Source organism: Rhynchophorus ferrugineus, unplaced genomic scaffold (genome assembly GCF_030347505.1).
Source record: "Rhynchophorus ferrugineus isolate W39M unplaced genomic scaffold, kcgeb_rfMv2 rfM8, whole genome shotgun sequence".
Classification (NCBI taxonomy): Eukaryota; Metazoa; Arthropoda; class Insecta; order Coleoptera; family Curculionidae; genus Rhynchophorus; species Rhynchophorus ferrugineus.
In genome coordinates, this window is record NW_027472587.1 from 33,097,071 (window position 1) to 33,118,213 (window position 21,143).

Here is a 21,143-nt window from a genome sequence, read left to right on the forward strand (position 1 = left end):
TAATTGTAGGGATGTGGAAAATAAACGGGAGAGAAGATTATAAGTCGATATTTTCGATATTTCAAAAATGTTAAAGATATTTCTTAAACTTTATAAAAACCATTTTGAAACTTCTAATAAACCTTTTAAAATGGTACTAAATTTTATATGTTAGTGCATTTTAGTACTTATTATTAAAATCTTATTAATAGTCAGTTTTTCTTTGTTAAGAAAATGTCGATATTTCTCTAGGCTGGTACACAAATATTTTTATTTTTTCTTAAAAGTCTGGCTATATCTCCTGTAAAATATCGCAATCTTTTTCTCCGATATATCGATATTTTTTAATAATATTGAAATATTTCAAATATCGTTAGAATGTTCTATCGATATTTTCCATGGCGGCTGACAGCCAAGTTTCTTGTTATTGGATCGCTAGATAATACATTCTATGAGCATAAAATTATCGATATTTGAAAGTACATATACAAAATATATTAATTATTGGAAATCATGAACAACAATTAATTTTTATTTTCCAATACAATTCTTTTAGTCAATATCGATGTTTATTCACTTTAACCCTACTTTTTCTGAGAACATTCTTTTGTGTAAAAAGGGTGGGAGGTAAAGAATTGTCAAAAAATTTCGATACTCTATGTTATAACTGTCAATATATATTTGAAAAAGTATTGGAAAATATCGAAATTTTTTATTTGGATATTACTCATATGTCAAAACTGTTTATTTATTTTATTATTATTTATTAGAAAATATTTTTTTAATGATTTTAATATAAAATTAGCATTGTTACTGTATATCTATTTCTTTTGATACTTTATAATGGGCTACATGACGATAATAAAGAATAACAAAAATATCGATTCAAAATTGTATACAATAAACAGATTATTAAAAATAAATTTATTTTAAAATGCATGTATCATTTTTCCTAACCTGGTGAAGTATAGCCCATGGAACTATTATTTCAATCACAAGACACCAGATATTTTATATTGGCCTTTTATAATTTATAATAAGTATATTATTTGGTTACTGAAAAGAAAACAATTATTGGGGACTCATATACACAGTAAACAAAACAATTGAGGCTTAACCCCAAAATATTAACAACAGTGTTATTTACCTCAATATTAAGTTAAATACACTTTAGACATTATTAAAATTACTTAAAATACTAAACAGCTACATTAGAATGATATTATTATTATGAAAATACTATACTTATTTGGATTTTTTCGAGATGTATAAATACATTAGGGGCCCAGACACCATTGATGCACGATAGAGTATCTAATTAGAACATAGGACTTAAAAATAATGTATAAATAAACCTATACCCATAAAAACCGTCCAGTAGTTTTAATTCAGAACTGTTAAATATCTTGTTGACAACTTGTTTACATTGTTGTTACGTGAGTATAAAAGATGTTTGCATTTGCGAGAGACGATTTTAGATGCACCTAGTTTAATTCTTTCTGTTTTACGGTAAGACGCGTGAAAGCGACTTTTCATCAACAACATCAGATCAGTGTTGCTAGTCATCGAGCCGTACCTCTCATCCTACTACATTTTTATATGGTTTTTTGTAACAAACATTTTTGTACAACTTGAATGATGTAAATATACAATTCGTAACTGTTTAAAATAAAATATTGATCCTCGTGAGTTGATTTCAATGACTATGATATTTAAAACTTGTATACAATTATGAATAAAATTCATATCTTATTATTTAGATGTGTTTGATTGTTAGTAGTAGCCTTGATCCTGAAAATATGCACTAGAAAATCATTCCTAACAAAATTTATAATACAACGTTGCCGCACCAAATTTAAGTTTTAGCTTCTATTGACTCTATCAACAAAATTTAAATAAAATAACGAAATAAAAATAACGTTACAAAATATAATTTAATTTTACTTTATAGTACATCTAATGCATATTTATTGAATAGTCACAATAGCTCGTAGATTAGAGTTGTTCTATTATATGCCCATTGACATATGACAACGGTGTCGACCAGTATCAACACAAATCGAGTTTTATATATAGACCGATTTTCTTACATGTTCTGGCACATCAGACTTCTTTCTGTCTCTTTTTAACTAGAGTAATGCTAATTAGTAAAATCAGAAAGAAAAATGCCTTGAGTTTAAAAAGGATTTTGCGCTTTTATAAACTGAATATATCAATATGTTCGATGGTCTTAATGACGTGCATTGGCTGTTTGATTGGAAGAACTAAAAGTGTAATGTGGTGAAAGCATAATGGCATGGTGAAGCATTAATAGGTGTTGAAACACGAGAGAGTAACATGTTACAATGATACAATGCAAGTGTTCAATAAATTCTTTATATAGTATATACAATAAAACAGCCCAGTGCGCCATCAAAAATTATTACGTCACAACGTTGCCGTATCAAATTGGACTTATAACATCTAATTATCACTAACATTTTGGAGAATCTTGTAGACATTTGGCATCAGGGTCGAGCAGTGCCAACACAAATCTAATTTTATAGATTGATTCGGTTATATGTTCGACCCATCGGACAGCATTTTGTCTCTTTTTAATTAGGTTAAAATGATGATAATGACTATTTTTGACACCTGTGACTGAACACTGTAACTGTCCTCAGAAACAATAAAATCATGATATTCTTTACTAGTACTGCTGTTCCTGTTACTCTTATGCGTTATTTCATGTTTTTTTTTAATATACCTTTAGGGCATGAATTAAAAGCTTGGAATTATTTACCTGTCACGTATTGTGATGCCTCTGACAACCAAAGCATGTAAGTTGTAAAGTAAAATCCTATCAAATATTCTTTTTAATCTCTCTTTTAGTTGCAAACATAAATATAACAGTAAAATTCCTTAAATTAGAAACCTGCAGACCATCTAACCTGATTAGGACAGACGTTAAAGTAAACAGAAGTTTGCTATAGTAACACTTGTTGCCCTGAATCTAATCTAAAACTGCAGCAATTATGTTCTAGTTTCTAGTAAGTTTCTAGGAAAGTAGGATCTATTGCCCTTTTCTAACATCCGATTCCTTAATATTTATGGAAAGAGAAAAATGCCTAAATGTGGCTTTCTTACATGAAGACTTCAAATGCAGCCACATTAACGTTCGAGAAGAACCAGTGTTTATGTTTATCCAAGTTAATTTCTATGTATTAAATAAATCGTAAATATAACTTTTATGTGAGTTAAAAGATTATACTCGTATACTGCCGTAGACTAATATAAAGGTACATACATTTTACATGTAAATATTCAAACAACCAAGAAACCATTGACATTTAACAAGCACACCAGCGTCAGGTACTTGAAATATGTATAACAAATTATATTTTCAAGATGTAATTAAAATACAAAACATGTATTTGTATTTCAATTACAATTTCTAAATACAAGTAATTCAAATACTACCCAACCCTGGCGTTTTATTGCTTATTACCCCAATTAAGACTTTACAGCTTTATAAGTAGATATATAAATTGATAAGAAAACCAAACATCAAAAATACCTGACTAGCTATACAATATGCTATTGACAATACCGCAGTTTCTCTAAAACGAAATAAATACATAAAATACTACTAATACGAATAAAAATATAAAATATCCCAATATAATACAGTCGCAACAAAAGCCATTAATATGATTTGCTGTTGGTTGATTGGCCGTATCGGATTACTAAAAAATCAACACATCAATACTAGAAAGGTTACACGTTGAATTAAATAGTTTTTTCTCTCTTGCGCAATTTAATGGTTATAAAAGTGACTTTTAAATAAGCTAAGAAAGTATGTTCATAAACAGTCTTAAATTGATCTTAACTACATCCTCAGAAAGTTCTAATTAGGGAAGAAAACAATAAAATTTAACAATGAACAAATAACCTTATAGGAAAACAACCAGTATTACTAAAATACAAAATATGTACTTAAATTGATCCAATAAATGGATCCTAGAAGTTCCTCAAAAGTGAATAATTTCATTTAATAGTATAGGACAGGAATACAGATATAAAATTCTTAATGGTTCAAAAATGTTAAAGATATTTCTTAAACTTTATAAAAAACCTTTTGAAATTTCTAATAAACCTTTTAAATTGGTACTAAATTTTATATGTTAGTGCATTTTAGTACTTATTATTAAAATTGTATTAATAGTCAGTTTTTCTTTGTTAAGAAAATGTCGATATTTCTCTGGGCTGGTATACAAATATTTTTATATTTTCTTAAATGTATGGCTATATCTCCTGTAAAATATCGCAATTTTTTCTCCGATATATCGATACAGAATATCGAATATATATATCGAATAGAGCTAAAAACAACTAATAACTTAATATCTTTTAATTCTATTTCCTGTTTTTCATCTTGAATATAAATCAGCTATAAGTATTTTTACATCTGCATTGGTTATTAATTATCAACTATTATATACTACCAATAGGGTTCTTACATCCAAACTCCCAAAAACTGCTATCCAAACACTCAAAATATCTTCACTTCGAGTTATTAAGGGTTGCTTATTATAAAATACTAATTTAAAAATATTCAGTTTTAAATACATGGTCTTCAAATAAGTTAAGAGTAAGAAAAAAAAACATGTATTACTGCAGATATTTATTTCACATTAATTTAAAAATATATCAAAATACAAATAAAAATGCTTTTAATTGCCACCTCTGAGTCTTAGCACTAAATGCAATGTGGACTCCTTTTGAATATTGTAATCAGATAGGGTACGACCATCTTCCAATTGTTTACCAGCAAAGATCAATCGCTGTTGATCTGGAGGAATACCTTCTTTATCTCGAATTTTAGCTTTTACATTTTCAATCGTGTCTGATGGTTCAACTTCAAGGGTGATCGTTTTACCAGTTAAAGTTTTGACAAAAATCTGCATGCCTCCTCTCAATCTCAATACCAGGTGAAGTGTAGATTCTTTCTGGATATTGTAATCAAAAAGAGTACGTCCATCTTCTAGTTGTTTACCAGCAAAGATCAATCGCTGTTGGTCTGGGGCAATGCCTTCTTTATCTTGAATCTTGGCTTTCGCATTTTCAATAGTGTCAGAGGCTTCAACCTCCAGAGTAATGGTTTTGCCAGTTAAAGTCTTGACAATAATTTGCATGCCTCCCCTCAATCTCAACACTAAGTGAAGAGTTGATTCCTTCTGGATGTTGTAATCAGACAATGTACGTCCATCTTCTAGTTGTTTACCAGCAAAGATCAATCGCTGTTGGTCTGGGGCAATGCCTTCTTTATCTTGAATCTTGGCTTTCGCATTTTCAATAGTGTCAGAGGCTTCAACCTCCAGAGCAATGGTTTTGCCAGTTAAAGTCTTGACAATAATTTGCATGCCTCCCCTCAATCTCAACACTAAGTGAAGAGTTGATTCCTTTTGGATGTTGTAATCAGACAATGTACGTCCATCTTCTAGTTGTTTACCAGCAAAGATCAATCGCTGCTGGTCTGGTGGAATGCCTTCTTTATCTTGAATCTTGGCTTTAACATTTTCGATTGTGTCAGATGCCTCAGCCTCCAGGGTGATGGTTTTGCCAGTCAAAGTCTTCACGAAAATCTGCATGCTGCAATAAAAATATATACTAATGAAAAATATAAATTGAACATAAGAAAGTAAACAACATGTAGTATAGGATTGGTTTGCTATCCACATACACTTTAGAATAATCTTCATTAGGTCTAGTTATGTGTCTATTGTGTATTATGTGTCTACACTATGTCTAGCATTTGCCAGTTGTATGGTTTGCTTTTACTTGCTTGTCAATTTCTTATACATGGTTGTAAAATTAATATAAATGTAATCAAATTTTATAAATTTCAGAAACAAATAAATTTAAAAGTGAATAAAAATTATATTAAACTCTACATGTAAGAATATCAAGAAAATTATCAGAATAGCCAGCTAATTTTCGAAGATCACAGGTATGTTAAATTTGTACATATCAATATTATTTTTATAGTTCCTAGTGCTTGTACAAGAAAAAAATCCATACATGCAAGGAACAACAGATTGGTGGTGTAAAAAGGTGTAAAACAAAAGCAAAGCAAATACTATATGAATATACATAACTGAATATATATCGATGCTATTACTATGATATTGCAATATACCATATTTGACGTCTACTTTGTTTTGTTTTTTTCGTTTTCATTAATGTTCTCAATGTTTCAGTTAAAACAATCTAATTATATTATTTTAAGGTATTTAGTGGTAGTAAAAAGAAAGGCATATTAGTAAATCTGAGGAACATATACAAACTCGATTTTATTATGAGTGCTTTTTCAACTTTTAATTCGACTAGGTATATTAAAATATTGATACATTTAATCGCATTGCAATGAATTATGTATTAAAGAGAATTAATATCGTTAAATTTATAACTTCCTATTAAAAAGTTAATACATAACCAAACTAAATTATAATACTGCGAAATAAGTATACTGATATATGATATATCAGTAATCTGGTAAAAATAAGATTGCCAACACTAATGAACATAACAATTCACGAACTATTCTATAACAAAGACCTAATACGTATTGAGACATTTAAAACAAACATTGAAAACATTTTCAGTAATACGTAATACATAAAACACATTAACAAATAATAAATTGAAACATAATGATGCTAACCTTAGATTTCCTGAATAATCTTTATCTAAATAACGTTAAAGGAACACACAAATATTATAATTTTTGTTGGAAAGAAATTTAAAAATTGCTAAGAAACCCTTAAACAAAGCAAAATCTGCATTGTCATGAATACAAAGAAAATTGTTTCAAAGTTATACTTACTTATAGCTTTCTTATAAACACGGATAACTATAACTTCCTATCACAACTACGTTTACACAATAGAGCACGATATACAACAAAGCCCACTTTTCGCTTATTGCTTTAAACTGTTCAGCAACTTCTAGATTCAGACCTTATAAGGCCTTTTTTGAGGTTTAAACGTCAATACCCCCTCCAACTAAAATACATTTCCAAATATTAATTGTAGGGATGTGCAGAATTAACGAGAGAAGGGTATATCGATATTTCTAGCCTATATATCGATATTTTTGTAAGTCGATATTTTCGATATTTCAAAAATGTTAAAGATATTTCTTAAACTTTATAAAAACCATTTTGAAACTTCTAATAAACCTTTTAAATTGGTACTAAATTTTATATGTTAGTGCATTTTAGTACTTATTATTAAAATCTTATTAATAGTCAGTTTTTCTTTGTTAAGAAAATGTCGATATTTCTCTAGGCTGGTACACAAATATTTTTATTTTTTCTTAAAAGTCTGGCTATATCTCCTGTAAAATATCGCAATCTTTTTCTCCGATATATCGATATTTTTTTAATAATATTGAAATATTTCAAATATCGTTAGAACGTTCTATCGATATTTTCCATGGCGGCTGACAGCCATAGTTTCTTGTTATTGGATCGCTAGATAATATATTCTATGAGCATAAAATTATCGATATTTGAAAGTACATATACAAAATATATTAATTATTGGAAATCATGAACAACAATTAATTTTTATTTTCCAATACAATTCTTTTAGTCAATATCGATGTTTATTCACTTTAACCCTACTTTTTCTGAGAACATTCTTTTGTGTAAAAAGGGTGGGAGGTAAAGAATTGTCAAAAAAGTTCGATACTCTATATTATAACTGTCAATATATATTTGAAAAAGTATTGGAAAATATCGAAATTTTTTATTTGGATATTACTCATATGTCAAAACTGTTTATTTATTTTATTATTATTTATTAGAAAATATTTTTTTAATGATTTTAATATAAAATTAGCATTGTTACTGTATATCTATTTCTTTTGATACTTTATAGTGGGCTACATGACGATAATAAAGAATAACAAAAATATCGATTCAAAATAGTATACAATAAACAGATTATTAAAAATAAATTTATTTTAAAATACATGTATCATTTTTCCTAACCTGGTGAAGTATAGCCCATGGAACTATTATTTCATTCACAAGACACCAGATATTTTATATTGGCCTTTTATAATTTATAATAAGTATATTATTTGGTTACTGAAAAAAAACAATTATTGGGGACTCATATACACAGTAAACAAAACAATTGAGGCTTAACCCTAAAATATTAACAACAGTGTTATTTACCTCAATATTAAGTTAAATACACTTTAGACATTATTAAAATTACTTAAAATACTAAACAGCTACATTAGAATGATATTATTATTATGAAAATACTATACTTATTTGGATTTTTTCGAGATGTATAAATACATTAGGGGCCCAGACACCATTGATGCACGATAGAGTATCTAATTAGAACATAGGACTTAAAAATAATGTATAAATAAACCTATACCCATAAAAACCGTCCAGTAGTTTTAATTCAGAACTGTTAAATATCTTGTTGACAACTTGTTTACATTGTTGTTACGTGAGTATAAAAGATGTTTGCATTTGCGAGAGACGATTTTAGATGCACCTAGTTTAATTCTTTCTGTTTTACGGTAAGACGCGTGAAAGCGACTTTTCATCAACAACATCAGATCAGTGTTGCTAGTCATCGAGCCGTACCTCTCATCCTACTACATTTTTATATGGTTTTTTGTAACAAACATTTTTGTACAACTTGAATGATGTAAATATACAATTCGTAACTGTTTAAAATAAAATATTGATCCTCGTGAGTTGATTTCAATGACTATGATATTTAAAACTTGTATACAATTATGAATAAAATTCATATCTTATTATTTAGATGTGTTTGATTGTTAGTAGTAGCCTTGATCCTGAAAATATGCACTAGAAAATCATTCCTAACAAAATTTATAATACAACGTTGCCGCACCAAATTTAAGTTTTAGCTTTTATTGACTCTATCAACAAAATTTAAATAAAATAACGAAATAAAAATAACGTTACAAAATATAATTTATTTTTACTTTATAGTACATCTAATGCATATTTATTGAATAGTCACAATAGCTCGTAGATTAGAGTTGTTCTATTATATGCCCATTGACATATGACAACGGTGTCGACCAGTATCAACACAAATCGAGTTTTATATATAGACCGATTTTCTTACATGTTCTGGCACATCAGACTTCTTTCTGTATCTTTTTAACTAGAGTAATGCTAATTAGTAAAATCAGAAAAAAAAATACCTTGAGTTTAAAAAGGATTTTGCGTTTTTATAAACTGAATATATCAATATGTTCGATGGTCTTAATGACGTGCATTGGCTGTTTGATTGGAAGAACTAAAAGTGTAATGTGGCGAAAGCATAATGGCATGGTGAAGCATTAATAGGTGTTGAAACACGAGAGAGTAACATGTTACAATGATACAATGCAAGTGTTCAATAAATTCTTTATATAGTATATACAATAAAACAGCCCAGTGCGCCATCAAAAATTATTACGTCACAACGTTGCCGTATCAAATTGGACTTATAACATCTAATTATCACCAACATTTTGGAGAATCTTGTAGACATTTGGCATCAGGGTCGAGCAGTGCCAACACAAATCTAATTTTATAGATTGATTCGGTTATATGTTCGACCCATCGGACAGCATTTTGTCTCTTTTTAATTAGGTTAAAATGATGATAATGACTATTTTTGACACTTGTGACTGAACACTGTAACTGTCCTCAGAAACAATAAAATCATGATATTCTTTACTAGTACTGCTGTTCCTGTTACTCTTATGCGTTATTTCATGTTTTTTTTTAATATACCTTTAGGGCATGAATTAAAAGTTTGGAATTATTTGCCTGTCACGTATTGTGATGCCTCTGACAACCAAAGCATTTTGTAAAGTAAAATCCTATCAAATATTCTTTTTAATCTCTCTTTGCTTTGCAAACATAAATATAACAGTAAAATTCCTTAAATTAGAAACCTGCAGACAATCTAACCTGATTAGGACAGACGTTAAAGTAAGCAGAAGTTTGCTATAGTAACACTTGTTGCCCTGAATCTAATCTAAAACTGCAGCAATTATGTTCTAGTTTCTAGTAAGTTTCTAGGAAAGTAGGATCTATTGCCCTTTTCTAACATCCGATTCCTTAATATTTATGGAAAGAGAAAATTGCCTAAATGTGGCTTTCTTACATGAAGACGTGAGCTAGTAAATAAAATTCTCATGATATTCAAATGCAGCCACATTAACGTTCGAGAAGAACCAGTGTTTATGTTTATCCAAGTTAATTTCTATGTATTAAATAAATCGTAAATATAACTTTTATGTGAGTTAAAAGATTATACTCGTATACTGCCGTAGACTAATATAAAGGTACATATTTAGACATGTAAATATTCAAACAACCAAGAAACCATTGACATTTAACAAGCACACCAGCGTCAGGTACTTGAAATATGTATAACAAATTATATTTTCAAGATGTAATTAAAATACAAAACATGTATTTGTATTTTAATTACAATTTATAAATACAAGTAATTCAAATACTACCCAACCCTGGCGTTTTATTGCTTATTACCCCAATTAAGACTTTACAGCTTTATAAGTAGGTATATAAATTGATAAGAAAACCAAACATCAAAAATACCTGACTAGCTATACAATATGCTATTGACAATACCGCAGTTTCTCTAAAACGAAATAAATACATAAAATACTAATAATACGAATAAAAATATAAAATATCCCAATATAATACAGTCGCAACAAAAGCCATTAATATGATTTGCTGTTGGTTGATTGGCCGTATCGGATTACTAAAAAATCAACACATCAATACTAGAAATGTTACACGTTGAATTAAATAGTTTTTTCTCTCTTGCGCAATTTAATGGTTATAAAAGTGACTTTTAAATAAGCTAAGAAAGTATGTTCATAAACAGTCTTAAATTGATCTTAACTACATTCTCAGAAAGTTCTAATTAGGGAAGAAAACAATAAAATTTAACAATGAACAAATAACCTTATAGGAAAACAACCAGTATTACTAAAATACAAAATATGTACTTAAATTGATCCAATAAATGGATCCTAGAAGTTCCTCAAAAGTGAATAATTTCATTTAATAGTATAGGACAGGAATACAGATATAAAATTCTTAATGGTTCAAAAATGTTAAAGATATTTCTTAAACTTTATAAAAAACCTTTTGAAATTTCTAATAAACCTTTTAAATTGGTACTAAATTTTATATGTTAGTGCATTTTAGTACTTATTATTAAAATTGTATTAATAGTCAGTTTTTCTTTGTTAAGAAAATGTCGATATTTCTCTGGGCTGGTATACAAATATTTTTATATTTTCTTAAATGTATGGCTATATCTCCTGTAAAATATCGCAATTTTTTCTCCGATATATCGATATAGAATATCGAATATATATATCGAATAGAGCTAAAAACAACTAATAACTTAATATCTTTTAATTCTATTTCCTGTTTTTCATCTTGAATATAAATCAGCTATAAGTATTTTTACATCTGCATTGGTTATTAATTATCAACTATTATATACTACCAATAGGGTTCTTACATCCAAACTCCCAAAAACTGCTATCCAAACACTCAAAATATCTTCACTTCGAGTTATTAAGGGTTGCTTATTATAAAATACTAATTTAAAAATATTCAGTTTTAAATACATGGTCTTCAAATAAGTTAAGAGTAAGAAAAAAAAACATGTATTACTGCAGATATTTATTTCACATTAATTTAAAAATATATCAAAATACAAATAAAAATGCTTTTAATTGCCACCTCTGAGTCTTAGCACTAAATGCAATGTGGACTCCTTTTGAATATTGTAATCAGATAGGGTACGACCATCTTCCAATTGTTTACCAGCAAAGATCAATCGCTGTTGATCTGGAGGAATACCTTCTTTATCTCGAATTTTAGCTTTTACATTTTCAATCGTGTCTGATGGTTCAACTTCAAGGGTGATCGTTTTACCAGTTAAAGTTTTGACAAAAATCTGCATGCCTCCTCTCAATCTCAATACCAGGTGAAGTGTAGATTCCTTCTGGATATTGTAATCAGAAAGAGTACGTCCATCTTCTAGTTGTTTACCAGCAAAGATCAATCGCTGTTGGTCTGGGGCAATGCCTTCTTTATCTTGAATCTTGGCTTTCGCATTTTCAATAGTGTCAGAGGCTTCAACCTCCAGAGTAATGGTTTTGCCAGTTAAAGTCTTGACAATAATTTGCATGCCTCCCCTCAATCTCAACACTAAGTGAAGAGTTGATTCCTTTTGGATGTTGTAATCAGACAATGTACGTCCATCTTCTAGTTGTTTACCAGCAAAGATCAATCGCTGTTGGTCTGGGGCAATGCCTTCTTTATCTTGAATCTTGGCTTTCGCATTTTCAATAGTGTCAGAGGCTTCAACCTCCAGAGTAATGGTTTTGCCAGTTAAAGTCTTGACAATAATTTGCATGCCTCCCCTCAATCTCAACACTAAGTGAAGAGTTGATTCCTTTTGGATGTTGTAATCAGACAATGTACGTCCATCTTCTAGTTGTTTACCAGCAAAGATCAATCGCTGCTGGTCTGGTGGAATGCCTTCTTTATCTTGAATCTTGGCTTTAACATTTTCGATTGTGTCAGATGCCTCAGCCTCCAGGGTGATGGTTTTGCCAGTCAAAGTCTTCACGAAAATCTGCATGCTGCAATAAAAAAATATACTAATGAAAAATATAAATTGAACATAAGAAAGTAAACAACATGTAGTATAGGATTGCTTTGCTATCCACATACACTTTAGAATAATCTACATTAGGTCTAGTTATGTGTCTATTGTGTATTATGTGTCTACATTATGTCTAGCATTTGCCAGTTGTATGGTTTGCTTTTACTTGCTTGTCAATTTCTTATACATGGTTGTAAAATTAATATAAATGTAATCAAATTTTATAAATTTCAGAAACAAATAAATTGAAAAGTGAATAAAAATTATATTAAACTCTACATGTAAGAATATCAAGAAAATTATCAGAATAGCCAGCTAATTTTCGAAGATCACAGGTATGTTAAATTTGTACATATCAATATTATTTTTATAGTTCCTAGTGCTTGTACAAGAAAAAAATCCATACATGCAAGGAACAACAGATTGGTGGTGTAAAAAGGTGTAAAACAAAAGCAAAGCAAATACTATATGAATATACATAACTGAATATATATCGATGCTATTACTATGATATTGCAATATACCATATTTGACGTCTACTTTGTTTTGTTCTTTTCGTTTTCATTAATGTTCTCAATGTTTCAGTTAAAACAATCTAATTATATTATTTTAAGGTATTTAGTGGTAGTAAAAAGAAAGGCATATTAGTAAATCTGAGGAACATATACAAACTCGATTTTATTATGAGTACTTTTTCAACTTTTAATTCGACTAGGTATATTAAAATATTGATACATTTAATCGCATTGCAATGAATTATGTATTAAAGAGAATTAATATCGTTAAATTTATAACTTCCTATTAAAAAGTTAATACATAACCAAACTAAATTATAATACTGCGAAATAAGTATACTGATATATGATATATCAGTAATCTGGTAAAAATAAGATTGCCAACACTAATGAACATAACAATTCACGAACTATTCTATAACAAAGACCTAATACGTATTGAGACATTTAAAACAAACATTGAAAACATTTTCAGTAATACGTAATACATAAAACACATTAACAAATAATAAATTGAAACATAATGATGCTAACCTTAGATTTCCTGAATAATCTTTATCTAAATAACGTTAAAGGAACACACAAATATTATAATTTTTGTTGGAAAGAAATTTAAAAATTGCTAAGAAACCCTTAAACAAAGCAAAATCTGCATTGTCATGAATACAAAGAAAATTGTTTCAAAGTTATACTTACTTATAGCTTTCTTATAAACACGGATAACTATAACTTCCTATCACAACTACGTTTACACAATAGAGCACGATATACAACAAAGCCCACTTTTCGCTTATTGCTTTAAACTGTTCAGCAACTTCTAGATTCAGATCTTATAAGGCCTTTTTTGAGGTTTAAACGTCAATACCCCCTCCAACTAAAATACATTTCCAAATATTAATTGTAGGGATGTGCAGAATTAACGAGAGAAGGGTATATCGATATTTCTAGCCTATATATCGATATTTTTGTAAGTCGATATTTTCGATATTTCAAAAATGTTAAAGATATTTCTTAAACTTTATAAAAACCATTTTGAAACTTCTAATAAACCTTTTAAATTGGTACTAAATTTTATATGTTAGTGCATTTTAGTACTTATTATTAAAATCTTATTAATAGTCAGTTTTTCTTTGTTAAGAAATACAGTATACAAATATTTTTATTTTTTCTTAAAAGTCTGGCTATATCTCCTGTAAAATATCGCAATCTTTTTCTCCGATATATCGATATTTTTTTAATAATATTGAAATATTTCAAATATCGTTAGAACGTTCTATCGATATTTTCCATGGCGGCTGACAGCCATAGTTTCTTGTTATTGGATCGCTAGATAATATATTCTATGAGCATAAAATTATCGATATTTGAAAGTACATATACAAAATATATTAATTATTGGAAATCATGAACAACAATTAATTTTTATTTTCCAATACAATTCTTTTAGTCAATATCGATGTTTATTCACTTTAACCCTACTTTTTCTGAGAACATTCTTTTGTGTAAAAAGGGTGGGAGGTAAAGAATTGTCAAAAAGTTCGATACTCTATATTATAACTGTCAATATATATTTGAAAAAGTATTGGAAAATATCGAAATTTTTTATTTGGATATTACTCATATGTCAAAACTGTTTATTTATTTTATTATTATTTATTAGAAAATATTTTTTTAATGATTTTAATATAAAATTAGCATTGTTACTGTATATCTATTTCTTTTGATACTTTATAGTGGGCTACATGACGATAATAAAGAATAACAAAAATATCGATTCAAAATAGTATACAATAAACAGATTATTAAAAATAAATTTATTTTAAAATGCATGTATCATTTTTCCTAACCTGGTGAAGTATAGCCCATGGAACTATTATTTCATTCACAAGACACCAGATATTTTATATTGGCCTTTTATAATTTATAATAAGTATATTATTTGGTTACTGAAAAAAAAAACAATTATTGGGGACTCATATACACAGTAAACAAAACAATTGAGGCTTAACCCTAAAATATTAACAACAGTGTTATTTACCTCAATATTAAGTTAAATACACTTTAGACATTATTAAAATTACTTAAAATACTAAACAGCTACATTAGAATGATATTATTATTATGAAAATACTATACTTATTTGGATTTTTTCGAGATGTATAAATACATTAGGGGCCCAGACACCATTGATGCACGATAGAGTATCTAATTAGAACATAGGACTTAAAAATAATGTATAAATAAACCTATACCCATAAAAACCGTCCAGTAGTTTTAATTCAGAACTGTTAAATATCTTGTTGACAACTTGTTTACATTGTTGTTACGTGCATTTGCGAGAGACGATTTTAGATGCACCTAGTTTAATTCTTTCTGTTTTACGGTAAGACGCGTGAAAGCGACTTCTCATCAACAACATCAGATCAGTGTTGCTAGTCATCGAGCCGTACCTCTCATCCTACTACATTTTTGTATGGTTTTTTGTAACAAACATTTTTGTACAACTTGAATGATGTAAATATACAATTCGTAACTGTTTAAAATAAAATATTGATCCTCGTGAGTTGATTTAAATGACTATGATATTTAAAACTTGTATACAATTATGAATAAAATTCATATCTTATTATTTAGATGTGTTTGATTGTTAGTAGTAGCCTTGATCCTGAAAATATGCACTAGAAAATCATTCCTAACAAAATTTATAATACAACGTTGCCGCACCAAATGCATATTTATTGAATAGTCACAATAGCTCGTAGATTAGAGTAGTTCTATTATGTGCCCATTGACATATGACAACGGTGTCGACCAGTATCAACACAAATCGAGTTTTATATATAGACCGATTTTCTTACATGTTCTGGCACATCAGACTTCTTTCTGTCTCTTTTTAACTAGAGTAATGCTAATTAGTAAAATCAGAAAGAAAAATGCCTTGAGTTTAAAAAGGATTTTGCGTTTTTATAAACTGAATATATCAATATGTTCGATGGTCTTAATGACGTGCATTGGCTGTTTGATTGGAAGAACTAAAAGTGTAATGTGGTGAAAGCATAATGGCATGGTGAAGCATTAATAGGTGTTGAAACACGAGAGAGTAACATGTTACAATGATACAATGCAAGTGTTCAATAAATTCTTTATATAGTATATACAATAAAACAGCCCAGTGCGCCATCAAAAATTATTACGTCACAACGTTGCCGTATCAAATTGGACTTATAACATCTAATTATCACTAACATTTTGGAGAATCTTGTAGACATTTGGCATCAGGGTCGAGCAGTGCCAACACAAATCTAATTTTATAGATTGATTCGGTTATATGTTCGACCCATCGGACAGCATTTTGTCTCTTTTTAATTAGGTTAAAATGATGATAATGACTATTTTTGACACCTGTGACTGAACACTGTAACTGTCCTCAGAAACAATAAAATCATGATATTCTTTACTAGTACTGCTGTTCCTGTTACTCTTATGCGTTATTTCATGTTTTTTTTTAATATACCTTTAGGGCATGAATTAAAAGTTTGGAATTATTTGCCTGTCACGTATTGTGATGCCTCTGACAACCAAAGCATGTAAGTTGTAAAGTAAAATCCTATCAAATATTCTTTTTAATCTCTGTTTTAGTTGCAAACATAAATATAACAGTAAAATTCCTTAAATTAGAAACCTGCAGACAATCTAACCTGATTAGGACAGACGTTAAAGTAAGCAGAAGTTTGCTATAGTAACACTTGTTGCCCTGAATCTAATCTAAAACTGCAGCAATTATGTTCTAGTTTCTAGTAAGTTTCTAGGAAAGTAGGATCTATTGCCCTTTTCTAACATCCGATTCGTTAATATTTATGGAAAGAGAAAATTGCCTAAATGTGGCTTTCTTACATGAAGACGTGAGCTAGTAAATAAAATTCTCATGATATTCAAATGCAGCCACATTAACGTTCGAGAAGAACCAGTGTTTATGTTTATCCAAGTTAATTTCTATGTATTAAATAAATCGTAAATATAACTTTTATGTGAGTTAAAAGATTATACTCGTATACTGCCGTAGACTAATATAAAGGTACATATTTAGACATGTAAATATTCAAACAACCAAGAAACCATTGACATTTAACAAGCACACCAGCGTCAGGTACTTGAAATATGTATAACAAATTATATTTTCAAGATGTAATTAAAATACAAAACATGTATTTGTATTTTAATTACAATTTCTAAATACTAAAAGTAATTCAAATACTACCCAACCCTGGCGTTTTATTGCTTATTACCCCAATTAAGACTTTACAGCTTTATAAGTAGGTATATAAATTGATAAGAAAACCAAACATCAAAAAAACCTGACTAGCTATACAATATGCTATTGACAATATCGCAGTTTCTCTAAAACGAAATAAATACATAAAATACTACTAATACGAATAAAAATATAAAATATCCCAATATAATACAGTCGCAACAAAAGCCATTAATATGATTTGCTGTTGGTTGATTGGCCGTATCGGATTACTAAAAAATCAACACATCAATACTAGAAAGGTTACACGTTGAATTAAATAGTTTTTTCTCTCTTGCGCAATTTAATGGTTATAAAAGTGACTTTTAAATAAGCTAAGAAAGTATGTTCATAAACAGTCTTAAATTGATCTTAACTACATTCTCAGAAAGTTCTAATTAGGGAAGAAAACAATAAAATTTAACAATGAACAAATAACCTTATAGGAAAACAACCAGTATTACTAAAATACAAAATATGTACTTAAATTGATCCAATAAATGGATCCTAGAAGTTCCTCAAAAGTGAATAATTTCATTTAATAGTATAGGACAGGAATACAGATATAAAATTCTTAATGGTTCAAAAATGTTAAAGATATTTCTTAAACTTTATAAAAAACCTTTTGAAATTTCTAATAAACCTTTTAAATTGGTACTAAATTTTATATGTTAGTGCATTTTAGTACTCATTATTAAAATTGTATTAATAGTCAGTTTTTCTTTGTTAAGAAAATGTCGATATTTCTCTGGGCTGGTATACAAATATTTTTATATTTTCTTAAATGTATGGCTATATCTCCTGTAAAATATCGCAATTTTTTCTCCGATATATCGATATAGAATATCGAATATATATATCGAATAGAGCTAAAAACAACTAATAACTTAAAATCTTTTAATTCTATTTCCTGTTTTTCATCTTGAATATAAATCAGCTATAAGTATTTTTACATCTGCATTGGTTATTAATTATCAACTATTATATACTACCAATAGGGTTCTTACATCCAAACTCCCAAAAACTGCTATCCAAACACTCAAAATATCTTCACTTCGAGTTATTAAGGGTTGCTTATTATAAAATACTAATTTAAAAATATTCAGTTTTAAATACATGGTCTTCAAATAAGTTAAGAGTAAGAAAAAAAAAACATGTATTACTGCAGATATTTATTTCACATTAATTTAAAAATATATCAAAATACAAATAAAAATGCTTTTAATTGCCACCTCTGAGTCTTAGCACTAAATGCAATGTGGACTCCTTTTGAATATTGTAATCAGATAGGGTACGACCATCTTCCAATTGTTTACCAGCAAAGATCAATCGCTGTTGATCTGGAGGAATACCTTCTTTATCTCGAATTTTAGCTTTTACATTTTCAATCGTGTCTGATGGTTCAACTTCAAGGGTGATCGTTTTACCAGTTAAAGTTTTGACAAAAATCTGCATGCCTCCTCTCAATCTCAATACCAGGTGAAGTGTAGATTCCTTCTGGATATTGTAATCAGAAAGAGTACGTCCATCTTCTAGTTGTTTACCAGCAAAGATCAATCGCTGTTGGTCTGGGGCAATGCCTTCTTTATCTTGAATCTTGGCTTTCGCATTTTCAATAGTGTCAGAGGCTTCAACCTCCAGAGTAATGGTTTTGCCAGTTAAAGTCTTGACAATAATTTGCATGCCTCCCCTCAATCTCAACACTAAGTGAAGAGTTGATTACTTTTGGATGTTGTAATCAGACAATGTACGTCCATCTTCTAGTTGTTTACCAGCAAAGATCAATCGCTGCTGGTCTGGTGGAATGCCTTCTTTATCTTGAATCTTGGCTTTAACATTTTCGATTGTGTCAGATGCCTCAGCCTCCAGGGTGATGGTTTTGCCAGTCAAAGTCTTCACGAAAATCTGCATGCTGCAATAAAAAAATATACTAATGAAAAATATAAATTGAACATAAGAAAGTAAACAACATGTAGTATAGGATTGCTTTGCTATCCACATACACTTTAGAATAATCTACATTAGGTCTAGTTATGTGTCTATTGTGTATTATGTGTCTACATTATGTCTAGCATTTGCCAGTTGTATGGTTTGCTTTTACTTGCTTGTCAATTTCTTATACATGGTTGTAAAATTAATATAAATGTAATCAAATTTTATAAATTTCAGAAACAAATAAATTTAAAAGTGAATAAAAATTATATTAAACTCTACATGTAAGAATATCAAGAAAATTATCAGAATAGCCAGCTAATTTTCGAAGATCACAGGTATGTTAAATTTGTACATATCAATATTATTTTTATAGTTCCTAGTGCTTGTACAAGAAAAAAATCCATACATGCAAGGAACAACAGATTGGTGGTGTAAATAGGTGTAAAACAAAAGCAAAGCAAATACTATATGAATATACATAACTGAATATATATCGATGCTATTACTATGATATTGCAATATACCATATTTGACGTCTACTTTGTTTTGTTTTTTTCGTTTTCATTAATGTTCTCAATGTTTCAGTTAAAACAATCTAATTATATTATTTTAAGGTATTTAGTGGTAGTAAAAAGAAAGGCATATTAGTAAATCTGAGGAACATATACAAACTCGATTTTATTATGAGTGCTTTTTCAACTTTTAATTCGACTAGGTATATTAAAATATTGATACATTTAATCGCATTGCAATGAATTATGTATTAAAGAGAATTAATATCGTTAAATTTATAACTTCCTATTAAAAAGTTAATACATAACCAAACTAAATTATAATACTGCGAAATAAGTATACTGATATATGATATATCAGTAATCTGGTAAAAATAACATTGCCAACACTAATGAACATAACAATTCACGAACTATTCTATAACAAAGACCTAATACGTATTGAAACATTTAAAACAAACATTGAAAACATTTTCAGTAATACGTAATACATAAAACACATTAACAAATAATAAATTGAAACATAATGATGCTAACCTTAGATTTCCTGAATAATCTTTATCTAAATAACGTTAAAGGAACACACAAATATTATAATTTTTGTTGGAAAGAAATTTAAAAATTGCTAAGAAACCCTTAAACAAAGCAAAATCTGCATTGTCATGAATACAAAGAAAATTGTTTCAAAGTTATACTTACTTATAGCTTTCTTATAAACACGGATAACTATAACTTCCTATCACAACTACGTTTACACAATAGAGCACGATATACAACAAAGCCCACTTTTTGCTTATTGCTTTAAACTGTTCAGCAACTTCTAGATTCAGACCTTATAAGGCCTTTTTTGAGGTCTGAACGTCAATACCCCCTCCAACTAAAATACATTTCGAAATATTAATTGTAGGGATGTGGAAAATAAACGGGAGAGAAGATTATAAGTCGATATTTTCGATATTTCAAAAATGTTAAAGATATTTCTTAAACTTTATAAAAACCATTTTGAAACTTCTAATAAACCTTTTAAAATGGTACTAAATTTTATATGTTAGTGCATTTTAGTACTTATTATTAAAATCTTATTAATAGTCAGTTTTTCTTTGTTAAGAAAATGTCGATATTTCTCTAGGCTGGTACACAAATATTTTTATTTTTT

General features: G+C 28.6%; 1 pseudogene across 1 annotated transcript; it reads right to left on the reverse strand.

Annotated features, from left to right (window-relative positions):
• Positions 1 to 4,627: 4,627 nt before the first annotated feature.
• On the reverse strand, positions 4,628 to 20,818 carry LOC143201090 (polyubiquitin-A-like; annotated as a pseudogene). The gene is made up of 4 exons (XR_013006875.1): positions 20,687 to 20,818; positions 18,748 to 19,452; positions 11,779 to 12,711; positions 4,628 to 5,610 (listed from the first exon to the last, which is right to left on the reverse strand). The product of XR_013006875.1 is annotated as a polyubiquitin-A-like (transcript).
• Positions 20,819 to 21,143: the final 325 nt, after the last annotated feature.